Here is a 12059-nt window from a genome sequence, read left to right as displayed (position 1 = left end):
TCAGCTTATAGTGTTGCTTCTCTGTGATAGGCAATATAAGTCTTCAAAAGGCCATTCAGATTTCTGCCCCATTTTAAGAGAATATGAATTTAAGTAATTCAAAAGCCAGACATTCTGTCACAAGGGATTGTGAGAAGACAAGAAAGAGAAAGAAAGTTAAAAAAAAGAACTATTATTTCCTGCCCTACCTGTTCATCCCCATCTCTGGTAGTTTCCATCCTCAATGGGGTAGTGAGCTTTAGAAATATCTAGATAGATATGGGAGCAGCTAGAAAATTGGGAGTATTTGTATACTTTCCTCAGAGAATAAGAAAGAGTAAGCAAACTTTGAGGGAAGACTTGAGTTAATGTTTTACAATGTGTCCTTGGTAAAGAAATAAATCAAACTGCTAGATTGTCTTTTAATATGGCTTGGGTTAATAACTTTTCAGATACCATAGAAATGGCACACAAAATTGCTAAGGGTGCTCAAGAGTAAACAAGAGGTAGAGAAAATCCAAGATAACAGTATTTTATTTTAATTTGCAAAGACAAATTTTAAAAAGTATTGTACTGCATTAGGCTGAATTTGCTACATTGAATTCAAATTTATTTTATTTCTTTTCAAATTTTTTTCTCCACTATTTAACAATAAGACTAATGAGGAAAGTTAGCTCAATTCATAGAAAATAAACAAATCAATATTTTCCCTACACTTTTCAGTATAATGTTAGCCATTTGGTGGTCTGCAGAGTCAGGTTGGTAGGGCTGTGTTGGGCTGTGCCCACAGTGGAAACCTTAGCCACCACCACCTACTGATGAAATGCACCAGCCAGTCCTCTTAGTTCCTGCACCCGATGTTGCTTTCTAAAGAGGTACTTTTAAGAGCTACTTTCTTTAAGAGCTACTTTTAATTGCTATGTATTTTTAAGGTGGATGTGTGATAAAATAAGGTCATATATTTTTCTATATACAAGTAGTACACTTGAAAAATAAAAAAAAATTCTGACGAGTTACAAATGCTAAAACGTACAATATGGTGGAATCCTTTTGTTATAAGAGTTTTGGAGAATAGCTAAAAGAGCTTAGTTTTATTCAGTTTTGCTACTGAAAATTAATTTGTCAATGATATTGCTCAAAAATTACCAATAATTTGTAGATACAGAAGTTCCATTAGTACTTTTTATTATTTTATAATAAAATATTATTGTAGACATTTTTAATATCCACTTGTGTAGAAAGTACTAATGGCTTTTCTGAAAACTAGCAGTGAACCTAATTTACATGGTTATCGTATTGCCATGAGATGGGCTCACCTTTGATCCCTTAAAAATATTCTTATGGGCAGATCAGAAGAATTGCATATCGACAATTCCTAAAGCTAAAGAAATCCTAGTGGTAATATATTGTGGGTAGCTGAGATAACTGCATTGAGTGGGAATCTTCTAAGCATCTAGCTGCCTGTCCAGTTGTTATTGCATTGCTCAAATATTCTATAACTTTTAGAGCTTTGATTCCCTTATCCTTGGTGACCTGAATTTGGAACCTATAAATGTGAATATTCAAATTAAATAATAATAATAATAAAACCTGTGTATTAGACCATATTTCACTGTCAAGTATGGGTACAAAGGCAAATACAGACTGTATGATGTAACTTTGTCTTGCCAGGAAATTAACAACCTCTGGAGAGTTTTGAGCACAAAGATGGGCCGTATAGAGCCACTGCATATCCCTGCTTGCAATTTTCCACTCCTGTTCTTTGATCTGTATCAGTTTACACTGCTTTGACATCATTTTGGCCTTTTGTGCAGCATCTTTACTCCAGTTCTATAGAGGAAGAGTAAATATCAAACACATGATCTTATTAAAATTTCTATGATGAGTCTAGATTATTTTTTAAAATCACATCTAGCAATATCTTCAACTTATAAGCTAAAAATTTGAATAATGAAATTACTCTTTAATATTATGGCAGAAAAATAAAACATAGTTCCTTAAATTCACAAATTCAAAATCTTATAATAACAATCAGATTAGCCTGTCTCTCTGATGTAGTAAAGACTTAAGGAACTGCTTTCAGTAGATCTACCAAGATAGAAATCCATTACGTCACTTATATTAGTTTTACCTCTGACACATTATTTTATCTCGGTATCTCAGTTTCTTTGACTCATAATTCATATTAAAACATTTGTTCCAAAGGCTTAATGTGATAATCATTTCCATATAATTATTATATGACAAATCCTGTACTATGTGCTGAATTAATAAATGATAACTATGATTGGAAAGAAGCATAGTATTGGGCATCTATATTTAAAATTGTGAGTAATAAAATTAATAGGTAACAGAACACACTAGAATCCGTTTTTAAGTCTGCAAATATTTTTTCTTCCTTTTTCCTCACAGCAACTCCAAAATGGAGGTACTATTGTTATCTCCGTTTACAAATTAGGAAACTGAGGCACAGATATGCTCTTGGGTACTTGTCAGCAGTAGTTGTTCTACAAGTAAGGTGAAAAGTAGGACCTCTTTATCACTAGGTATTGGATAAATAATCTCCCTAAGATTGTTTCATCCTCTCATTCTCTACATCGATTTAAAGGACTGCCACTATATTCACATGCAAAACATTACCAAAAAAAAGTGTGAACATTGTTTTTTCAATACGCTTTTATGTAAGTTATTTAGCTACACATTAGAATAATTTTAGAATGACAACCTAACTTAGAATTTCAGTATTTTCTCTTTTAGTGGAAGAAGTCTTTACTATGATATGTGTGTGCTGCCATCTGATGATAACTTTCTAGGACTACATTTCATGTTAATGAAGTTACTAAACTACAAGATGAATGAAATAATTCATTAGCCTGACACTGTGTAAAGACATGCTTGTCAGCTTTTAATTTTTTCATGCAAGAAAAGACACATTTGTTACAGCCTCTGTCTAAGGAACAGAGATACAAGACCATATTCAGTTCTCCCAGGAGAGGGAATATTGTCGTACTTGTGAATAAAGATAACTTGCCTGTTATGACCAGGTTACCATATACTTACAACAGGAACTTACCCAGTTAAATCCCAACTGACTACTTGTTATGGATGCAGTGCATCATCATTCTGAAGGGCATATTCGCCCAGCAGCTGGGACTTCTGCCCAGAAGCAGCTCTACTGTCTGCCCTTTCTGAAAATTGCCATAATCCGCTTGCTGGGCAAGCCCACTTCGAGAGCTGGTAGATGTACATTTCAGGCTACCTTTCTCCAGTTCAGGACAACTCAGAAGAGCTTTCCTAGTTTTATAGCTTCCCGTGGGATTAGCTAAGGCTTGTGTTGTGACTATATCACAAACCAGTTTCTTCTTGTGCTTAATCTTGCTCCTTGACAGGTAAATTATAAAAATAAATCTGTAGATTGTTCCCTAATAAACATTCTGCATGTTAATTTCCATCTCAGAGTATGCTTATTATATCCAAGGAAACCTTCCTGTAACATTAATTATATCCAGTTTGTACTTCAGACCACTTTGAGAAAACTATCTAGGATATTACTTCTGATTACTGCTGGTAAAATACTTCTGTTTTATGATACTTCCAGGAATAAAGTCACAAATGGGTATTCATCATTGCTGCACGAAAGCTATGAATTCTAGCTTTAACAAGTGATTTTATTTAATCGAGTTATCACTTTAGGTAATGACTTCTTTTTCTGTTTTTGAAAATCTCTGCAGGCAGTTATGTTTGGCCCTTCACTCCAACTGTAATTATATCAGATTCGCCCCACACATCCCATGCATTGCTCATAAAACAGCTTATTCTATATTCTCATATTTCCTTTGAAATGTCACTCAGTTCTGGTGATAAACTTAATTTATAATCTTGTTACTATTTCATAATTTTGTACCTTGGTACTTGAACACATGCATTCTTATAATATTTTCTAATGTCTCCTTTGTACTCATCTTAACTTCCCAGTAATAAGGTTTCTAAAACCTTATTTTTAAATAAAAAAAAATGAGAAAACTTATTTTTAAATGAGCTCATATAAGGCTACATTTTTTATTTATTCTTCAATCTTTTTAGTACTAACTAGGCACACTTACTTGCTCATCTGGCAACCAAGGAATTTGGACCCCATTTGTCCTAAGGAAGAAAAGTGGTTAAGAGCAGAATACCTGGAGTTGGCCCACTTCCATTGGAATATGGGCTCCAGTGCTTATAACTTTGGATAGGGTGCTTAATTTTTCTGAATGTCAGTGTCATTATCTGTAAAATGGAGATGGTAGTATCATCTACCTCACAGGATTATTGGAAGAATTAAATGAGTCAATGTAAGAAGGTACTAGAAAATTGCCTGTCAATAATAAGCACCATATGCATGTTAGCTAAAACCTTTCCAACAGGGGAATGCTTATGATAGCTATTGATTTGTATTGTTTTGTTCAAATGACATTTTGAATTCTAAGATGACCGAGATTAAAACTTTGAAATTCTTGTTTATTCTTTTGTTTCCTTCTTTATATGATTTGTGTGAAGAAGTTGTTCATTAGAATCACCCTCCAGGGCCTGCGCTATTTCTAGCTCTTGTTCTTTAGGCCAGTCCAGGGTTCAAGAAGCAGGCTGAGGGTGCTCATAAACCTGAGTGATACTGCTGGCCAATGACTGTGAGGCTAATTACCTCATGCGCCTGCGACTTTCCTAAATTGGTCTTGTGGACGAACATAGGTTTAGAGTGGAAAGACAGTTTCTCTAAGCGCTTATGAAATGCAGTGAAACTAGAGAGTAGATTCACCTACACTTGTTTATCTGACAACATCAACAGGCTAAATATCTGGATATCTTAAATCTCAGATGAGTGTCTCAGCCTCTGAATTACTGCTCAGTGAGGAAAGCTATGAAATGCATGGATAACTTGTTAATCAATATTTTCCATATGTGCTTGCAGCATCAGCATCACTTGGGAGATTATGGTGGCCTCCACGTCAGACCTCCTGAATCAGAATATCAGAGAAGGGGACCCAGGTAAGTGTGCTTTACTAAGTTCTTCAGAAGATTCTTAAAGACGATGAAGTTTGAGAAGCACTGTCTTAGGGTACATAAGCATGAAGATAGACTGGCGGAGCTCTGTCATTGACTAACTCTATGATGGTGAGAAAGTTGCTTACCTCCTCTGAGCTTCTATTTCTTCTTCTGTGTCATACGTTTGTTGTGAAGATCAAACTTTTAGTATACTGCAAGTGCATGGAACTTAACAAAAACTCAGTAGACATTATTACTATTATTGCCAATATTGATGTTGCTGTTTTTTAGGTCTTACCATCTGCAGCATGTTGCTGGCTGGTGAAATGACTCCTGTCCTAAGGGTGTTATATGCGTTAACAATTTCTTCTTGTAAAGCTGGTGATTCAATGTTTGTTATTTAAGTGGCAAAATTATTCACTACATTTATTAAACATTTAAATGGTAAATAATATAAATGCAAATAAACAATGGATAAAACCTAAAAATGCTACATAACAAGGCACCAGTTGGGATTGCTTTTAACAATTTTAGAATCCATAGTAGTAAATATACAGTAAATGTATGTGCAGGTATATAGTTTTCCATATCTATACCTTATCTAAGTTATAAACATGTATATTTTGCATAAATTCCTTATATATGGTTTTTAAAAACAAATTGATGAGAGGGCACAGAGTTGGTGCTCATTATATCTGACCTCAGAAGCAGGAGACAGATTAGTTTACTTAGTTTGTTCCATTTTTAGAAGCAATGATTTTTTTTGAAAAGGTTTAAATCATCAAGCTTCAGCTAAATTTTTAGTGATTCAGATAAAGGGAGACAAAGGAGGATGAAGACTCATGCAAGCAGCTGACATTTTTCTTAGGCTGATTTATTTAACATGTAGTTCAGCCTCCACAGTATTCTATTTCTTTCAAGGTGATTTACAGAAAAATTGTGTGTTTTACAATTAATGGCATCTTCTATTAGATGAAATACTTCAATATATTGGTATTCATTCCTAGGTTACCATGCTTCATCTGCCAATACATTGAAAACTTGAGCTGTAAATTAATTCAACCATTGTGGAAGATGGTGTAGTGATTCCTTAAAGAGCTAGAAGCAGAAGTACCTTTTGATCCAGAAATCCCATTACTGTGTATGCACCCAAAGGAATATAAACCATTCTATTACAAAGATACATGTGTATGTAGGTTCATTGCAGCATTATCCACAATAGTAAAGACATAGAGTCAACCCAAATGCCAATCAATGACAAAGAATATGTGGTACATATACACCATGGAATACCATGCACCCATAAAAAGGAACAAGATCACGTTTTTTGCAGGGACATGGATGGAGCTGGAAGGCATTGTCCTCAGCAAAATAACATAGGAACAGAAAACCAAACACCCCATGTCTTCACTTATAAGTGGGAGCTAAACAATAAGAACACATGGACACAGGGAGAGGAACAACACACATTGGGGCCTGTTGCGGGGTTGGGTAGGGGAAGAGAGAGCATTAGGAAAAGTAGCTAATGCATGCTGGGCTCAATGCATAGATGATGGGTTGATAGGTGCAGCAAACCACCATGGCACATGGTTACCTATGTAACAAGCCTGCACATCCTGCACATGTACCCCAGAACTTAAAATAAAAATAAAAATTTAAAAAAACTCAAGAAAAAGAAAATTTGATTTCTCATTGTAATATTGGAAATATAAGTTAATAGGTGGTAAATTGCAGGATGTTTACATCATTAGAAGCAAGTTCCATGACCAGTAAATGTTTGTATGGGACAAAATTCTAACCAGCCTATGGAGGTTGAGGAGACTTGCCTGCTATTTTCACAAATTTTACCCAGCTTGTCTTTCACAAGTATGAATTTTGATGACACCATATAACCCCACATCTAGGTCAACCTGAAATGTGTGTTTTATTGAAGCAAGTTTTTGCCTATGTTTACTGTAGAGATAATTTTATAGCCTCCTGTATCCTGCTGTTGCTCTTGGGCAGGTTTCCCAGGTTTTGTGGGTGAAGACGTCCTCTGACTGACTCTCTAGCAATCCTCTGATGGCTGCTAGCTTAGGCCAACTTTCCTAGAGTGATGATTAAACTAAAGGTAAGAAGATATCAATACAGACTGTTAAATTCAAGAGAGTGCATTTTGAAATCAACTTTGAAATATGACACAACCAATAATCTATTATTTATTCTATTAATAAGATGTTGAGAATTTAATGAAATTCAATTCGCCTTTCTCTTGAAAATATACGTAAAATATACATTTTACTAGGCTTGCGCAGAGACAAGATGCAAAGATACGCAATCATTTATATTTCTATAAGCAAATTTAATCACCTGTTTCGTGAACAAAATGATGAATTATTCACTCATTTGATATTAACGTATACATTTTATGAAGCAATGTTCTTCATTTTGAAACTACCCATGAACTACAAAGTTTGTATTGTGAAAAATTTCCATGAACTTTTAGGATTGTTCTTAAAGGTAAAAAAGTGTCAGTGCAATTCTATTTACTCATTATTCAATGCAGAACAACTTTTTTTAAAATTAAGAGATTCTTATTCTATCACATTGTGGAAAGATAAGTAATGCATACATTTTAACATACCTTCTTTATCTATTATTATATTGGTTTCTACATCTATTTAGCTATTCTTTTCTCTAACATATTACTATTACATAAATATTAAGATAATTTAGTTTTGTTGAATTTTCATTTCTCCAATATGGACATTTGTTGTTTCCTAAGTGAATGCAAAGTGCATTAGATAATCATAGGGACAAAGTAAAATGGCTAAACCACTCAAATCGCAAAGACATATTTTCTGTAGGTACTATGCATACTGAATACCTCTTTATCTCTGTTATTAGTTATTATTTCAGGTAAGCACAGAATAGGACAAACTCGTGATGTGAGGTCCTACATGGAAATTTTAATTTTATTAAATTGAAGTAAATAAGAATCGTTACAAAATAAACAAGGCAAATCATCTCTATCTCAAACTAATCCTAGAAGAGGACTGATATGTTGCTGAGATTCAATTGTGTTTCATATTCTCTTAGAATCCAAATTGTAGCTGCAATTACCTTGCATAACAAAAAATTATGTTCTAAATTTTTTTTTGTTTTTCATAAAGTGCTTCAAAAATGATCTTTCAATAGAATTTTAAAATAACAATTAGGTGCTAGAGACTTCAATCCATAATAACAAAGTTAATTTTCTAATGATACTTCATCACTAAGATTTTCTAAATTTTAGTGTTAGGGAGATTTTTTAAAATCATTAAAGTAATGAATTTGTTAATAAAAACTGGAATACAACTTCTACATGCCTGCATAATTATCTTCTAATACACACACGCAGGAGCCTCATTTTCCTTTATGAATTTTGATCACTACAGAATTTATACCTTCCAAAAGGAAATAGAAGAATGTGACTAAAACAAATACAATTTTCATAAAACACACCTTTCTTTATTTATCACAGTTATGCTATATCCTCTAGAGGTCTGCATAATGTAAAATAGATTTTCTCATTAAATAACTGCACATGATTGAATAATTTTTAATGTCTTTAAAATGTACCCTCTGTAATACATCATGCGATATCTTTTACTGCCATACAGGATACAGGCGGGGGAGGAGAGACTTGTAGTCTGTATAGGGTCTAGCTCTAGCAAAGAAAAGGAAATATAGTATGTGTTTTTAGTTCCAGCATTAAGTAGGGGAACTGAGGAGAGTTAGATAGAACTAAGGAAGATAGAACTGAGGACAGTTAGATAGAGATTAGATAGAACTGTGTAAAGGGACATGGATCATTGATTCTCATAACCTTAATAGAAATATCCCTTAAGAATATACACATTCCAGAAAAAGGCCAGACATCACTAATTTCCTTATAAGGTGGAAATTTAAGTAAGACATACTAATTTTCTTAACTTCCTCTACCCCTAGAGATGACAGAAATTAGACCTGAATTTTAATACAGCCTTTTTTTCAATTATAAAAATTGATGTGCCCAAGGATGGTTAATTATTTTGTTTTCTTGAGGGACACAAATAAATAGCCTCATTAGGAGATGTCCAAAGTTCATGGGGAAAAGATAGGCTGCTGTACAGGATTTTTGTTGAACTATCTATCTTGCACTCATCCCTGTTGAGATCAAGCCATTGATTGAGATTAGGATGGATGTAACTGGGGTAGCAGTGGGGAAGGGAATGGATTTTGATGAAATGAGTGCTGGCCAGGTCTGGAATTTAGGTCTAAGAAGTCCAAAAAATAAAATGTCAAACAAAAGGAAACATCAAAAAAATTAAAGGAGGCCAAAGAAATTTGTACCTTGATCATGAGACAGGTATCCTGGAAATAGATTTAGGGCATCTGCTGCTCTTACTTTGGCAGTTGTAGAGTAATTTTAGAACACTGCTGGAGGCATGCTGAAGTGGGAAGCCAAAAACCTAGAACAACAAATATATTTAAGTCTGGCAGCCTCTGTCCCTTGACAATTAAAATAGATGTAGCAGAGAAGGAAGAAATTATGAGTAAAGCAGCAGAGAGGTTACCTTGAGAGAAGGAATTGTCCATTTGTGGGAACAGAGGATAGGGAGGAAGAGACCATTAACTGCAACATAAAGCATCTCAACGTCTTGTGACTTTCTTCAACTCAACCTAAAGCAGAAATAAATAAATAAATAAATAAATAAATAAATAAATAAATAAATCGAGAAGTCTTGTCTGATGTCTTCAGATACACTAACAAAGCCAACAAATATATTGATTCAGAAATATTTGATCTTATGAGAGGAAGATAACAGTGGAACATCATATACTAAAAGAAACTGAACTACTTAAAAATCAATACAAATTGCAAAAAGCACAAAAGTTTTCAAAGAAATAAACATAATGGAACTCTAAATGGTGATCAAGCTACTATAGAACATAACTGCTTAGCGATATTGGAAATGAAATAAAGTAGTTAAAATAAAAACTCAAAAGGATAGGTTGCATAGTTCATCAGTTATATAAATAGGTAAAGAAAGAATGAGTGAGTTGAAGCAAGGGGATGAAATGCTTTCAGAATGCATTGAAAAGGGACAAAGAGACAGAATAATAACAAAGTCAAGATATGTGAAAACTAAAAGAAATTATCAAGATCCACCAGTGATGGTCATAAAAAGAGAGAAACTATAAATAAATGTGACAAAATATTTGAAAAATGATTATGTATCATGAAAATAACAAAAGATCTCACATAAAAAGAGGATTATGCCAACAATGATGGCACACTCCTGTAGTCCCAGCTACTCAGGAGGCTGAGGCAGGAGTAATACTGGAGCCCAGGAGTTCAAGGCTCTAGTGCACTATGATTGTGCCTGCAAGTAGTCACTGCAGTCCGGCCTGGGTAACACTGCAAGACCCTCACCTCTCAAAAATAGAGAAGGAGAGAGAAAGAGAAAGAGAGAGAGGGAGAGAGAGGATCATGCATTATGCAAAACAGCTAAGATTTAAGACACTTACCTAGAAACAGCACAATGAATTTAAACAATACAGCAAGAAGGAAAATTGTTTAACATTTTCAGAAAGGAAAAATAAATCACATATAAGAGAAAAGACCTAGATGGATGTCTAGTTTTCAAAATACTCCTGGGTATTTTAAACAACTTTGTTAAGTAATTGCAGCTACATTTTATATTTTGAACAATTGTAGTCATGACAGGCATGTTATAACGGCTTCTTTGTACATAATATATGTTACTTTTTATATTAGTTTAGCAGCTCTTTTTATCAGGTTTAATAATTTCACTTTCATTCTTAATATATTATGAAATACCAATAGATTAGTCCAATTAAAATTTATTAGCCACTATGAATGAAGAACATGTTAAAACTCTATTAAACAGATTTTTTAAAAAATCTGGAAAAATGACATACATGTTCATGGGTGAGATGGTTTGGCAATGAAAGAAGCAAATTTTTCTCAAACAACCTATAAATTAATACAAAGACAATCGTAATCCATAGGATTTTTAGAGGGTGGATAGATGAACATATTGTACGTTTTAAATGGGAAAATAAGAACTTTTTAATAGGGAAATTTAAGAAAGATAATAATGGAGCCCCTCTCGCCATCAGATATTAAGACAAATATGAAGCTTAAGTATTGGAATCACCGAGAAAAAGGCGTAGAATGATTTAAATAGATCAATAGGATAAAAAAGAAAGTTTAGGAATAGACCCTGTACATTCAGACACTAGGTTCAATAGATGATTGGATAAAGAAAATGTGGTACATAAATACAATGGAGTACTATTCAGTCATAAAAAAGAATGAGATTCAGTCATTTGCAAAAACATGAATGGAACTAGAGATTATTATGTTAAGTGAAATAATCCAGGCACAGAAAGACAAACATGACATGTTCTCACATTTGTGGGATCTAAAAATCATAGCAATTGAACTCATGGACATAGAGAATAGAAGGATGGTTACCAGAGGCTGCGTAGGGTAGTGGGGCATTGGGGAGGAGGTGGGGGTGGTTAATGGGTACAAAGTTAGTTAGAAAGAATGAATAAGTCCTACTATTTGATAGCACAATAGAGTGACTATAGTCAATAATAATTGTACATTTTAAAATAATTTAGAAGAGTGTAATTGGATTGGTTGTACCTCAAAGGATAAATGCTTGAGGAGATGGCTACCCCGTTCTCCATGATGAGCTTATTTGATATTGCATGTCTGTATCAAAACATCTTATGTACCCCATAAATATAGACACCTACTATGTATACACAAAACATACAAATCAAATAAATAAATAAATGAAAAGAAAATAGTTTATAAGGTAAGTAATATTTGATAAATTGTCTTACTGTAAGGGGAAAAGTAGAAAAGTAGATCCTCAGCTAATCTAAGTTATTTTTAAAAATATTATAATACATGAAATATGTTGTAGGAAAGAATTCAGGAACAAATAAAACTGCAGGTCCAGGAGTTTCTATGAGTACATAGTCATGTAAAGGGGTTTATGGAAGAAAAGTTAAAACAT

General features: G+C 33.7%; 2 long non-coding RNA genes across 2 annotated transcripts; one reads left to right on the top strand and one right to left on the bottom strand.

Moving 5' to 3' along the window:
* Positions 1 to 497: 497 nt before the first annotated feature.
* LOC105738186 lies at positions 498 to 10421 on the bottom strand. The gene is made up of 5 exons (XR_001113949.2): positions 10265 to 10421; positions 9576 to 9681; positions 9352 to 9470; positions 4083 to 4122; positions 498 to 1809 (listed from the first exon to the last, which is right to left on the bottom strand). It is a non-coding gene; the product is annotated as an uncharacterized LOC105738186 (long non-coding RNA).
* LOC105738184 lies at positions 2386 to 6181 on the top strand. The gene is made up of 3 exons (XR_001113948.2): positions 2386 to 2492; positions 4831 to 5001; positions 6006 to 6181. It is a non-coding gene; the product is annotated as an uncharacterized LOC105738184 (long non-coding RNA).
* Positions 10422 to 12059: the final 1638 nt, after the last annotated feature.

The sequence above is a fragment of the Nomascus leucogenys genome, chromosome 22a, assembly GCF_006542625.1.
Source record: "Nomascus leucogenys isolate Asia chromosome 22a, Asia_NLE_v1, whole genome shotgun sequence".
Lineage (NCBI taxonomy): Eukaryota > Metazoa > Chordata > Mammalia > Primates > Hylobatidae > Nomascus > Nomascus leucogenys.
Note: the sequence above shows the minus strand (reverse complement) of the source record. Positions and strands in the feature narration are given on the sequence as shown.